Here is a 13,968-nt window from a genome sequence, read left to right as displayed (position 1 = left end):
GAGTACTGACCAATTACCAACCATTACTATTATTGAGTGGGGGCCACGATTTCATCTCTGTTTTCCTTTTATAACCTCAAGGTTGGATTACGTTGGATTACACATCGCCGCGTTACTAGACCAAGTACGTTTATACAAAATTGCTGAATGTGTAAGGTTGATTTAAAGTATAACGAAATGTTATGAAATAAAACACGCAGTGTATTCGATACGTATGCTCCAGTTTTCTATTGAAAACAAATATCTATTGCGATATAATATTTTTAATATTTTTGAATATTTATTAATTATTTGTAATATTACACCACCGTTCCTAAGAGAAAAAAAATCTCTTAAGTTATTGTATTATCTCTCTCTCTCTCCTTTTTGGAGAAGAGATATTTTTCATCGTCAAATAAGTACTGCCTTTACCTCTTACTTCTGCTATCGTATTTACATATACATTGTTTTATATCTAATTAAGGAAAAAAATAGTGAAAATCACTTAGTCTCTTATCGCTTTTATGTCTGTTTATAGTTTATTTACATCGCGCCTATTCATTCGTTCATTTACTTTATCCATCAACTCACTGTCTTTTAATGTCACGACAGAATACACTGCCCAACAAGAAGCGAAAGCTTTGTCGGTACCTTTGATGTTCGTAGGACAGGAATTTCGGAGTGACAATGACAGTTAAACTACTTAGTACATTAAGAAAAGTAATGAGGAAGTCGTTCAAATCTGTAGCGTAGTAAAATTATGGTTACACAAAGAAACAAAGTAATCATTAAAACTAATGTTTTTTTAAGTAGATCTGTTTTATATGAATTGTATTTTTTTCTGTAAAATTTAATATAACCCATATATCAATAATTCTGTACTGATGAATAATAATATCTTGTGCCAAAAATATCGATTTGTTTTTTTTTTAAACAAACAAATTAACGTACTAAAAGTATTTTAGTACGTTAAAAAACCGATAAAAAGCGATTGAACTTGAGAGTTAATTTTAAAATAGAGATGAAAATAATTAAAATATGTATATGTATATACAAAAATATGTATAATAGGTAGTATTATTGTTTTTTTCTATCAAACGACACACATGAAACAACACTTCTCAATATGTAAACAAACATCAGTTTTTATAGGTTGACAGATAAACTATTAAGAACATGGCGAATCTCACAGAAATTTGGATTGCGAAAAAGCCCTTCGTTTCGCTTCTTGTTCGGTGGTGTATTCTGTGATGTCACTGAATTCACTTATCTCAACTGATTGTAGGCGTAGAGTCTGTTTCTATGCATCTCCTTAATCTTTCCTGTATCTAAATTAATTTTACAGTTAACATTATTTACTTTTGTTATTATGAAAGGACCTACATATAGACTATCTTCCTTTTCTTTTTCTTCTTCTTATGTAGACATGAATCTGTCTGTTTTTCAATGTGTCTCCAGTAATTTGTCTTTCCATCGTTTTCGTGGTCTTCCTACTGATCGTCTTCCTATTGGGGATCCGTCTCTTACCGTCTTTACTACTCTATTTCTTGTCATTCGGCTTATATGATCGTTCCATTCTACTCTTCTGTTTCTTACCCAGTCCTTGATGTTCTTCACCTTGTATATACGCCGTATATCTGTACTTCTAGCTCTGTCCCATAGTGTTTTATCATCAATTTTTCATCGCTTTCATAGCGTTTTCAAGTGTTTTCATCTCTTCTATTTCTAACATCATTTTTGCCCCCTCTGTGTCAAGTCTTGTTTCTACCGCGTTTGTCATTAATGGTTTGATGACTGTTTTGTAAATTCTGCCTTTCATGTCTTTCCCGATATTTTTATTTCTCCATATTGTTTCATTCAGGCAACATGCTGCTGTGTTTGTCCTATTTACTTAATCTTCCACTTCTGTTTCGAGCTTTCCGTAGCTAGATCATGTGATGCCTAGATATTTAAACTCCATCACTTGTTCTATTATCTAACCTTCCATCTCCAATTTACATTTTAGTAAATTTGCTGTTATAACCATGCATTCTGTTTTTTTTTGGAAAAATTAACATGTTAATAACATGGCAGATTATATTAAGTTGTTTTTCTCCCATTCGGTATCCTTTTTTAGTTCTTACTTTTTTATTATTTTATCCATAATTAGGTCGAACAATGGAGGACTGAGGGAGTCTCATTCTTCTTATACTTTTACTTTTATTGTGTTGGTTTTGTCGTCTCCGGTGTAATTAATAAACGTATGAAAAACTGATTGCAACTTGGTGCAAGTTTCCATGTTTATTAATTTGTCCAACTATTGCGCAATATGGTGTAATATTGCGTAGTTGGCCGGTACGCTCTTATTGTGGCATTATCTTGAAGAGACAATGCCATTATGGTTTTATTAGGTGGTGGAAATAAAACACATTCTTTCTAAGAAGAAAAAAACTCAGCTTCAGAGTCTTAGAAAGAAACAGAGCCCTTCGAGCAAAGTGCTCTAGGGAGCTACCCTACACGGGTAAAACACACACTGTACACTGTACTGACTTGACTGACTCGAGATCCGAAAATGTCCCATATTTAAAGATAAATTAACTTTTATATGAAACTTTTTTATTTCTCAACCAATTAAATTTAATTATGTGTTCCAGAAGGAAGGGCGATGCACATCGAGATGCGTGATTGGTGGCATCTGATGACATCCCCCCTGCTTTGGAGACTCTGAGGCTGATAAAAAAAGATGATTTTATTAAAAAACTTAAGAAAACAATTTTTTTTACAAATCACATATAGGAAAGAAAAAAAATGCATAAAATATATCAAATATAACATGAAATATATCAAAATGAATATGTCTATATTGTCAAATTACTTACAAGTCCTCTAACACACACTACACTCGCGTACACTCGCGTAGCGCGCACTTACACTGCACAAAACACTCACAGGCGGTGGTCGGTGTTGTTGACATCATCTGCAGGTCCATCCTCGACGACGTGCTCCTCTACGGCGGCTTCGTCCTCTCTAGCTGTACGTTTCCCATCTGCATGTCGCCGGTGTGTCGTAGGCGAGTTTGCCGGGCCTCCGTGGTGCTCTGGACCACATAATGGTAGGGCAGGCAGTGACTGGCTACTGCGGAGACATCCATTGCATCAGGTACTTAGCATCAAGTAGGCTGGCTCGTCGGAGATGTGGCACATCGACGGTTTCAGGGCTGCAGAAGGTGGATATCGGCATGTTAGTTTGGTGTACCAACATCCGATGCTTCTCCCCGCTGTTTTCTTGAGTGGTTTTGATGCAGGCATCGTGTTGGAACTGTTTGCGATTTTCGATCGCGGAGCATGAGAACTCTAACATCTCGGAGTCGTGGTAGAGTTCGTTGAAGGTTGGGCGCCATGTCGTCTCCGGTGTAATTAATAAACGTATGAAAAACTGATTGCAACTTGGTGCAAGTTTCCATGTTTATTAATTTGTCCAACTATTGCGCAATATGGTGTAATATTGCGTAGTTGGCCGGTACGCTCTTATTGTGGCATTATCTTGAAGAGACAATGCCATTATGGTTTTATTAGGTGGTGGAAATAAAACACATTCTTTCTAAGAAGAAAAAAACTCAGCTTCAGAGTCTTAGAAAGAAACAGAGCCCTTCGAGCAAAGTGCTCTAGGGAGCTACCCTACACGGGTAAAACACACACTGTACACTGTACTGACTTGACTGACTCGAGATCCGAAAATGTCCCATATTTAAAGATAAATTAACTTTTATATGAAACTTTTTCATTTCTCAACCAATTAAATTTAATTATGTGTTCCAGAAGGAAGGGCGATGCACATCGAGATGCGTGATTGGTGGCATCTGATGACAGTTTGGTAAATATTTTCGATCGTTTTGATAATTCCTGAAGGTATCTCTCATGCGAATAATAAGTGGATAACGTCCTTTAATTTAACCCGGTCAAATGCCAAAGGTCCATGAAACATAGATATGCCGGTTTATTGTATTTTAATGATTTCTCTTGCACTTGCCTGATTATAAATATAGCGTCAGTGCATGATCTTCCCGACCTACAACCTTCTGCTAGTGTTATAATTTCATTCAGTTTATTTCTTATCACTTTGGTTGTTAATTTTAGTATTCTCTTTAATAAATTAATTTCTTTGTAATTTTCCGGGTCTGATTTGTCTTCCTTTTTGAAGAGAAGTATTTAGGATGCTTGATCTTCATTCTTGAGGAATTCTGTTTTATTCTATTATTTTTTGGATGAGTTTTTGTGGTTGTTTGGTCAGATGTGGATTCTTACTTTAGGATTTCGTTCGTTATTCTGTCCTCTTCTGGTGATTTTCTATTTTTTAATTTCCTTAATGCTTTCTTTACCTTCTTTCTCTTCAATATTTATTTTTTCGTTTGCCGTCACCTCTGGTGTTAGTGGTTCATTATCGTCACCTTTAACAAATAGAAATCGAAAGTAGTCTGCTCATGCTTAGTTCTGAATGTGTTTAGGTTTTATTAGTTTGTTGATATCTTTTCTTTGTCCTCTGATCATTCTCCATATTTCTTTCTGTGTTCCGTAGAAGTCGTGTTCCATTTGTTTTGAGAAGTTCTGAGAGTGCCTCAAAAAGGATTCCCTTTTTATTTGTCTAACTGAAGTATTCGCTTCATTTCTGATTCGTTTATAGGTTGTATGCTTATTGTGTTTGTTGTGTTCTGTATTGTTAAAAGGCTTCCTTCTTTTCTTCACATTTGGCCTTCGCTTTCTCTCTAAACCATGAGGTTTCCATTTTGGATATGTTATTGTTTTTTTACTTTCCTCTCCAAGTGATTCTGTTGCTGCATTAATTATGCTATTTTTAAGTTTTTCCCAGCTTTCCTCGATGTTATAGTTTTCTAATATTTAATTCCCATGTTTTTTCATTCATTTTCTATCTACTGACGGTAGTAGTCCGTTGAAAAATTGTATGTGATCTTTGGCATTTTCATTAACTCATTCATTATTTAATTTTTGTATTCTGTGCCTTGATCTGTTCTAATCTGTTTCATGAGTCCACAGGTTGGTAAAAATAATAAAAAATTCTGCGAGCTGTCTCGGCTTCTTTATTGACACTGTCTCATGGTTTCGAAGAAGTATCCGAAATCACGAATTCCTCGACATGTAGTCTTTGGTTTGTTAATTTGATATATATATATATATATATATATATATATATATATATATATATATAACTATTATCTATACAAAAACGTATGTTGTACGCTAGCAGACTCAGTGTCTAACAGTTTTGAAAATTAACGGTTTTTGTGTGAATGTGTAATCCTCAATTAGATTTATAAAAGGTAAGAATTATAATTCAATATTATTACCGCGATATCCTATTGAAGTAAACTGATTTTCGTTTATAGTTTCCTAACAATTATTTATTTTTTCAGTGGCGGCACATGCTTGAATAATTTATGCAAAATTTTAATGGTTAAATTTTAACAGCTTTTTGCTACATTACGTGCCAATATTGCATAAAATGATTGTTCAAACATATTTCGTTGTAAAAAATATATTTTTAAACATATCTAATTTTGCGCCAAGGAAATATTTGTCATTTTACTTGTTTTCTTAATGGCGGCACATGGTTGAATAATTAATGCAACATTTTGATGGATAAATTATAACAGTTTTTTGCTAAATTACATGCCAATAATAATTATATGCAAAAATTTATTTATAGATGAACTACCGAGAATATTGTTACAGAAAAAGGCCTCTCTCTGAAGAAGAACTACTACTAGAGTTATTGGAGGTAACAGAAGAGCAGGCGGAAAATTTCGATGTTGGTGGAGACTCTGATGCAGATGATTTTGAGCGAGTTGACTCTTCGTCAACAGGAACCCCGCAAACGCGCTCTTCTATTTCGTCACCAGCTTTAAGTGTCCATTCTCCTTTCCATACGCCAAAACGTATACGAATAGTATCACCGATCAACCAACTTCAGCTATCGACATCGCAGAAATCTGCCGGGCAGTCAGCGTCGGAAGAGGAATTGGCGGATGATCCTTATGACTCCGATGACTCTGTGACTAATGTTACCTATCAGCCAGAAATACCTAGACTACTACAACGTTCTCTTCTGGAATCGGACAGTGATGAGAGCGCTGACCAGCCACACGAAGATCAAGAAAATTTTGTAAATTGGTCAAAAGTACCTTCGTTGCCCCAAGCGTATACAGACTTCCAGTATGTAGATGATATGGGTCCAACCGTGTAGATAAAAACTTATTTTACTCGATTTATTTTCCAATAATTGTTGTATTATTGCAGGTTCGTTCGGAAAGACCGATAGACTTCTTGAATTTGCTGTTGCCTATTGAAACTCTGCAGTTGATTGTAGATCAATCTAATTTGTATGCCAGTCAGAGAGGAGTACTTCTGAACATTAAAGTGGCGGAGCTAAGGGCTTTTCTGGGGGTGTTGATAATTATGGGTTTTAACTCTTTGCCGGCTATCCCTAAATATTGGTCAAGAGATCCAAATTACAACAACTCCTGTATTTGCAACATTTTCCCCCTAAAAAGGTTTTTGCGAATTTTAAGGTTCATTCATTTGGACGACAATGAGGGAATGCTGCCACGTGGTGATCCAAGCTATGATAGGCTGTACAAAATCCTCCCATTAATCACACGGCTCAATGAAATCTATGGCAAAAGGGGATTTAAAGTTTGGGCAATGGCATGTGCTGAAACAGGATATTTGTTGAAGTTTGACGTTTACCAAGGTAAAACAGCGATAAATCCGGAGCCTACATTAGGGGAAAGGGTTGTGATTGAATTATCGAGGCGCTGCAGAATAGAGGCTTCTGTTTATACTTTGATAATTTCTTTACGACAATTCCACTAATGAAAAAACTATTAGACAGAGGTCTGTTTGGATGCGGGACAATGAGGCAGAACAGAAAGCACTTCCCGAAAGGCGAACTTAAACACTCGAAGATAAAAAGTTAGCGATGAGCCAGTCTGATTTTGCAATGTGTGGCGACGTATCTGTCGTGAAATGGAAAGACAGAGGTAGTAAACCTGTTACAGTATGTAGCAACTTTCACAATGGTGGCGATAAAGGACACGTTCTTCGAACCAATACAAAAGGTATCAAAGAGAATGTTGTTTGCCCGATATCTATAGTTGACTATAACAAAAATATGGCAGGGGTGGATCGGTTTGATCAAAGGATGGCGGTGTATAACATAGGCTCGAAGAGCCGTAGGTGGTGGATGCGGCTCTTTTATTATATGATTGAGACAAGTGTCGTCAACTCCTACATCATTTATGCGTTGGGAATGAAGAAACACAGAAAAAAGCCCCTTAGTCACCTTTAATTTTGGAGCAAGTTGGCCGACGAACTGATGAAGAGTTTTCTGCCAGGAAAAAAATGGGTCGTCCACTGTTAGTCACAGCAGCGGACATCATAGGACATTTGGCGACTAAAACTACCTCACGGCGTTGCGCTCAGTGTAGCAAAGAGGGAAAGCAGAAGAACTTCCGTTAAATGTTCAAAATGTAAAGTGGCTTTGCGTATTGAATGCTTTATACCATACCATCAGTAACTGTAAATTTCTAAAAATAAATAATTTCTTCCGGATATATATTATATATATTATTTGTCGTGGTAAACCTGTAATACCAGTGAATTTTAAGAATTTTTTTTGTTGCAAAAAAACACTGATAATACGGTTTACCACTGTTTTTTGGTAGATTGACATATAGAACTAATTCAAAATGACCTTCAGGATACCTATTTAGTTCATTTTGACTAAAATACCATATTTAACTTTCATTTTGTCTCTCCAAAAAAGTTGCCTGTTAAAGGGTTAACTGTTACACTTACTTACACCTATTTACATTTTTGTACTTGGTGTAAAAATTTTCTGTGCACTAACAGGGCGACTCATTCTTTTACTCTTTTTTTTCGCAGCACCACTGTAAATCATCAGATAGTCATCTAGCATAATTTAACCCTTTCCTTTTTTCTTCGTCTCTTGTAGTGCTCTTTTGTAATTTCTTGCTCTCTCGTGTTTAGAGACTTTACGTTCCAAGTACCGACTCGAAGTATATTTCTCGTTTTTCATAAATTCGTTGTTCTCTTTTTCGCGTTAATCGTGGTAATGAAATCATTCCTGTTCCGAGGCATAATCCTGTTTCTATGAGCTGTATGGTGTTAAAGTCTAATAGTAGGGTGCTAACCTGGCTGTAGACTCCCTCCTCCTTTATTCGGGCTTGGAGCGACAACTGTTCTGTAGAGCTACTTCATGCACCCATCAAAACTGCAGGCGGAGAACTAAATCTCAACTGACAGTAAACAAAGTAATCAAACTTCTGAAGAATTATAAACTTCGGGAATCCCATCTCTTACGAGTTGCAACGGCGATTTTTACAGGTAATTTTATAAAGAATGCCGAGCAAATTGCGGCGTCATGTGTGAGACAAAAAATTTTTCTCCATCTATTCATATTTTATGACCATTTTAAGGGCATTTCAATACATTAATATAAATTATATTAGCTATTTTATGACCTCCTTTTTTAAAGATCATAAAATTTACGAATGTATAGTACTCGTATCTATGTAACAACGCATAAAATTAGTATTACTGGTACTAATAATTTTTTAGTTTAACTAGTCAGTTATTAAATAAATCATAAGTTCATTTTAATTATAGAGGCTAGGTGCGTTCTATGTTAACAGTGGAATGCAAGTATTTTTGTAATATTTAGTCTGTTTTGGCTTAATTTAAAGAAGTTAATCCATAAAAATTTATTTAAAATCTTGTATAAAACGTATATAACTTAAAATCCGCGTCGGGTTACATCACAGAACGTTTTCGGACTAAAAAGCGCAACATGAGTGTTTTGTTACCTGGAATAAGTATTTTCACTTAATTTAAAGCAAACGTAAAGGTAACATTTTGACTAAGGATGAAAAAAAAATGTGGTTAAATACTTACTCGGTGCACATGAGTTAAGCCACTAAATATCTGGGGTAAAAACCCTTTAGATGGTACAAAATTTAATAGGTCTTACATTTTATTCATAAAAATATGTTGTGATGTTTGAGTATTTCTTAGATAACCTACATGGCAACATAGAACTTCTACTAGGGGTTGCTTGCCAGCAACTAATTAAAATGACAGTTTTTGAACTTATGTATGAACAAAGTCGTCAATGTAACTTATTCGCTGTGTGCAAGTACTTGGAGGGGATACGAAAAACGATCGTGCGCCTCCAGCGGTGAAATCTTGCAACTTTGTTAGTATATTTCATAAGTAATTATTAAAGAAAATGGGATTTAGCAAATGCTGTGTTATAAATTGTAAAAATACACCAAAAATAGTAAATTCAAGTTCTATCGGTTTCCAACTTCTAAGCACAAATTAATGCAACAAGAAAAGTTAATTTATATCATAATAAAGCAGAAGTAAGTAACATAACCCAAATTTTACATTCCTACACCCGATTTCGTAATAAGTTTGACGTGAACATTAAATTAAAGTTCACTTTAAAGTGCAAATTTCAATAATAATCATGTTGGTTCAACTTTGTTTACAATTTTATTTTTTTTTCAAATCTTCTTCTTTAAGTGCCGTCTCCATATCGGAGGTTGAATATCATCATCACTATCTTTACTCTATATACTGCTGCTCTGAAGAGTTCTATAGAACTGCATTTAAACCAGCCCCTAAATTCTTCAACCATGACACTCTTCTTCTTTCCATACTCCTTCCTCCTCTTATCTTTTCCTGTATTATCAGCCTTAGCAGTTCATATCGCTGTCCCCCCATTACGTGTCCCAGATATTGTAACTTTCTTATTTTTATTGTGTTTATTATTTCGCATTCTTTGCCCATTTCTCGCAATACTTCCGTGTTAGTTTTCTTCTGTGTCCATGCTATTCTAAGCATCCTCCTGTAACACCACATTTCAAAGGACTGTAACTTATTTATGTGTTCTTACTTCAATGTCTAGCTTTCAAGTCCATATTGCAGTATCGAAAATACGTAGCATCTCGGTGCTCTTACTCTCAGTTCTAATCTAAGGTCTTTGTTACAGAGAATTGTTTTCATTTTTTACAAACGCATTTCTTGCTATTTCTATCCTTGCCCTTATTTCGGTTGTTTGATCAATATTTTCAAATCTAAAAAAATGCTAAATATTTCTTCAAGTTCGGATTACGCTACACAAAAGTTGACAGGAAAAGAATTAATTATTTAAACCAATGTGATGTACGTGAAAGGTTTGAGTTGACAAAAGATACAGTTATGCAATTTAGTCTAAAATAAACATTAGTCAAAGTGTACTTTAGGTTGTCATTATTAAATCAGCGTTACTGTCGCTCCAATTATTGATATGATATACAATTATTAATTGTATTCTACAGTGGATATGATAGTTGGTTGAAAAGGTATTTTATGGTTTATTTTCTGGAATCCAGTTTTTATTATTGCATCTATATTAATTGTAATACTGTAATTTAATAATTAATTTTATTTACTACATAAAATGTTTACCTTTTAATAACTGAATAACCCCAATCTTAAATATCAAATAATGAAATCTAAACGTAAAAAATATACTTACAAATTTTTACAGTTAAAAATCAATTCAAAATTTTTCCAAGTTAATTATTGATATATATTACAATAATTATTGTATTAAATAAACAAGTTTAAGTCACTTGCAGTGACTATGAAGTTAATATAGTACTAAAATATTATTAGTGCTAACACCTTTGCTGATTTATGCCACTAGGTGTCGCTCTTCGGAACTTACACATAGCGAATAGTATACGCCGGGATTATAGTGTAATATACCCTGAAAATTATGTTTAACCTTGTAAAGCAATTGTGTGTGTGGAAGGACTTGAAAGTATTTACATATAAAGTACGCAAGCATTAATACATGTGCCTAATAGATTGAGGATAAAAGAGCTAATGAAAAAGGGTTTTTACATAGCTATTTAGTGACTTAACTCATGTGCACCGAACAAGTATTTAACAACATTGCTTTTTCAATCTTAGTCAAAATTTTACCTTTACGTATGCTTTAAATTAAGTGGAAATACTTATTCCAGGTAACAAAACATTCATGATGGGCTTTTTAGTCCGAGAACATTCTGTGATGTAACCCAAAAGGAATTTAAATTTTATAGAGCATTTTAAATAAACTTTTGTGATTGATGGTATACAGCCAACTGCAAGAATTTCATTTTCCTTGTGGAAGTTAATCAGTCTTTCCTGGTTGTTAAATTTTTATTGAAGTAATCATAATTATTTTAGTTCTTCATAAGATTTTGTTATTTTAATCGTTTTAAATAATTGTTTTTTTATATTTAATCTGTTTAGAACTTCTTCATTTGCTTTTGGTACAATTCAAGAAATTTTTTAAATTCTCCTGTACACCCACTGTTTAAGTAGGAAGTATTGAAAATAGCTGGTTAATTAATTAGTTAAAGCAATAAATAATTAAATAAAATATATATGAATGAAAATAAGAAAAAAACAATTAGCATAACTCATAAATTGTTATTAATTTATAAGAGAATCGTAATCACCAATTGTTGAAATATGTTAATTAACAAATAGCGAGGATAGCATCTAAGTACGACGGCATCACCGAGGAAAATTGATATCTTCGACGCTAGAACGTAGGTATGGTCATCTCTAGCTTTTTTTTACAAAACTACGTACTTATACATTCATATTTTAAGAAATGCGATACATTAGATAATATTTCAAGAAATTGTATATCTTTTAAAAGCGTTTTGTGCTTTCGGGGTTAAAATTAATGGTTTTCCTGAAAACGTGTGGTGATTTAGACAAGTGACGTTCTCAGAACTTGACAAACATTATGACGTAGCCTGTTTCAACGTACGAACTTAAAAGAAGATAATGTAAACATCTAACAAAATAAGTAATTAAAATATTTAACTAAATAGGTCATATTATAGTAAAATACTAAGAACAATAAAACAAAATATTTAATTAAATACTTAATGCTTTTCCAAACACCTACATTTTAAATGCATCTAACTTATTTAGACTCTTTATCTTTAGAGTCCACGTTTCGACTTTATAGAAAACAACAGACCAAACAAAAAATTTTACAAGTTTCAATATTAGTTTGATATCGATATGTGTATTGGAGAGTGGGCCACGCTGAAACATTTTCATATTTTTGATGATATAAGCGGTTTATTACCGATTTTCTTAGTTCAAATTCGAAATGAAATTATTAAATCTATTTATATTCAAACAAAAATAGCCGTATTTTGTAATCATAAACTAGTTTTTTTTATTATTTTTAAAAATACTTTTGTCCCAACCTGGCTCAAGTCGTGGGTCAGCTTAAGACAAATCCAAAACAACTAAAGTTCTTTCAAACATTTCTTTTACATTTCGATATATCAAATAACATATATACATAAGCTATAAGCTTCAACAAAACGAGTTAAATCAAAATTCTCAACGAATGTCTATATTATTGAACTTGACGTCAAATGAAATAAAGGACTTCTTACGTTTTGTATATTTATGCAATATATCCTCAATAGTGGGAAATAAAAATGTGTTTTTACTTTTAGCAATATAACGCAAAAATGTGACTTTAAAGTTGTTTCCGATTACTTCAATAGTTTTCGCTACATAAAAAACTGATTTTTTATCACGAAATTTCATAAGCACATAAGAATAATTATTAATCTCAGGCAAATCCTGATAACGACCACAATCAATATCAGATCTGTGAATGATTCGACTTCTGAGGAATCATACACAAATGATTCAGTATCAGTGTCACAGACACTGATACTAAATCATTAGAGAGAGAGCATTTGCTTCTTTACTTTTTTCTCATCATGTTTTTACATGTATCAGTTACAATTTTGCTTCTGCCTTTTCTTCTCTTTTTGAAATTTTTTCAAAATTCTGCTTTGGGATAACCAAATAATTGTTCTGGACTTCTGAAGAGCTGATGTTTGTCGTCAGTTTCAACGATTTCTTCATTATGATGAAAACCAGGCTCTTTGTTTCTCATATTTTTGCTCCAGCTTGACTGACATTTTTTTACAATTTGTATCACCCACCTCTAATATTTCATTTCTATCGGTTACGTTACTAATCATAAAATCACTCTTATCGAAAACGTACTGATTAAAAGGCCCTATTCAGCATTTTTTGAAACCTGCCTTTATGTTACTGGGGATCATAGATTTATCAAACGCATATCCGACGCATTCTGCGATTTGAAAAATTGTTATTGACTTTTCTGGATTTCTTATCATCCATAAGCTCATAGCACTGTTATAGTATGTTTTAAATGGAGCATAAACAGCCACATCCAGTGCAGGTCATGACAGAGGATAGTGAAGTTCCTGAAACATTAGATAAAAAATATTGTAACTAGTCATATTTTCGTAAAATTTACAAACTAAACTTATAATGCAGCACGTTGTAACCAATATACCTTGTTCGCCGCTTGTAATTTTATTAATTTGTTTTAATTTTATTGGTTTCATTTAAATTGAAAATGCATGTGCCTTCAGAAAATGTCGAAAAAATGCATTCACATTACGAGTAAATGGTGTTGCCCTGGATAAGCCCACCTTCTGGTGGGCGGATACGTCAACTGCATATCCTATAATTGAAATTTGTTCTCTATTAATTTTTATTCCCGTAAAAAGGTTTTCCAAGGCTTTCTTGAATAGTAGTTCCGAGTAAAAGTTAAACAGCATAGGGGACATTACACAACCCTACCTTAGACCTTTACTTATACTAATATTTCTGAATGTTTGATCGTCGATCTTAATCTTGTCAGTTTCATCCAATATAAGTTTTTTTATTAATCTGAGGTATTTATCATCTAAGTTAGTGTTCCTTAAAGAACGTAACATTTAAAATTCACAAGGAAAATTAAATTCCTGTAGTTGGCTGTATATGACACAAAAGTTTTATTTTAAAATCCTTTATAAAAGGT

This window comes from Diabrotica undecimpunctata, chromosome 8 (assembly GCF_040954645.1).
Source record: "Diabrotica undecimpunctata isolate CICGRU chromosome 8, icDiaUnde3, whole genome shotgun sequence".
Lineage (NCBI taxonomy): Eukaryota > Metazoa > Arthropoda > Insecta > Coleoptera > Chrysomelidae > Diabrotica > Diabrotica undecimpunctata.
Note: the sequence above shows the minus strand (reverse complement) of the source record.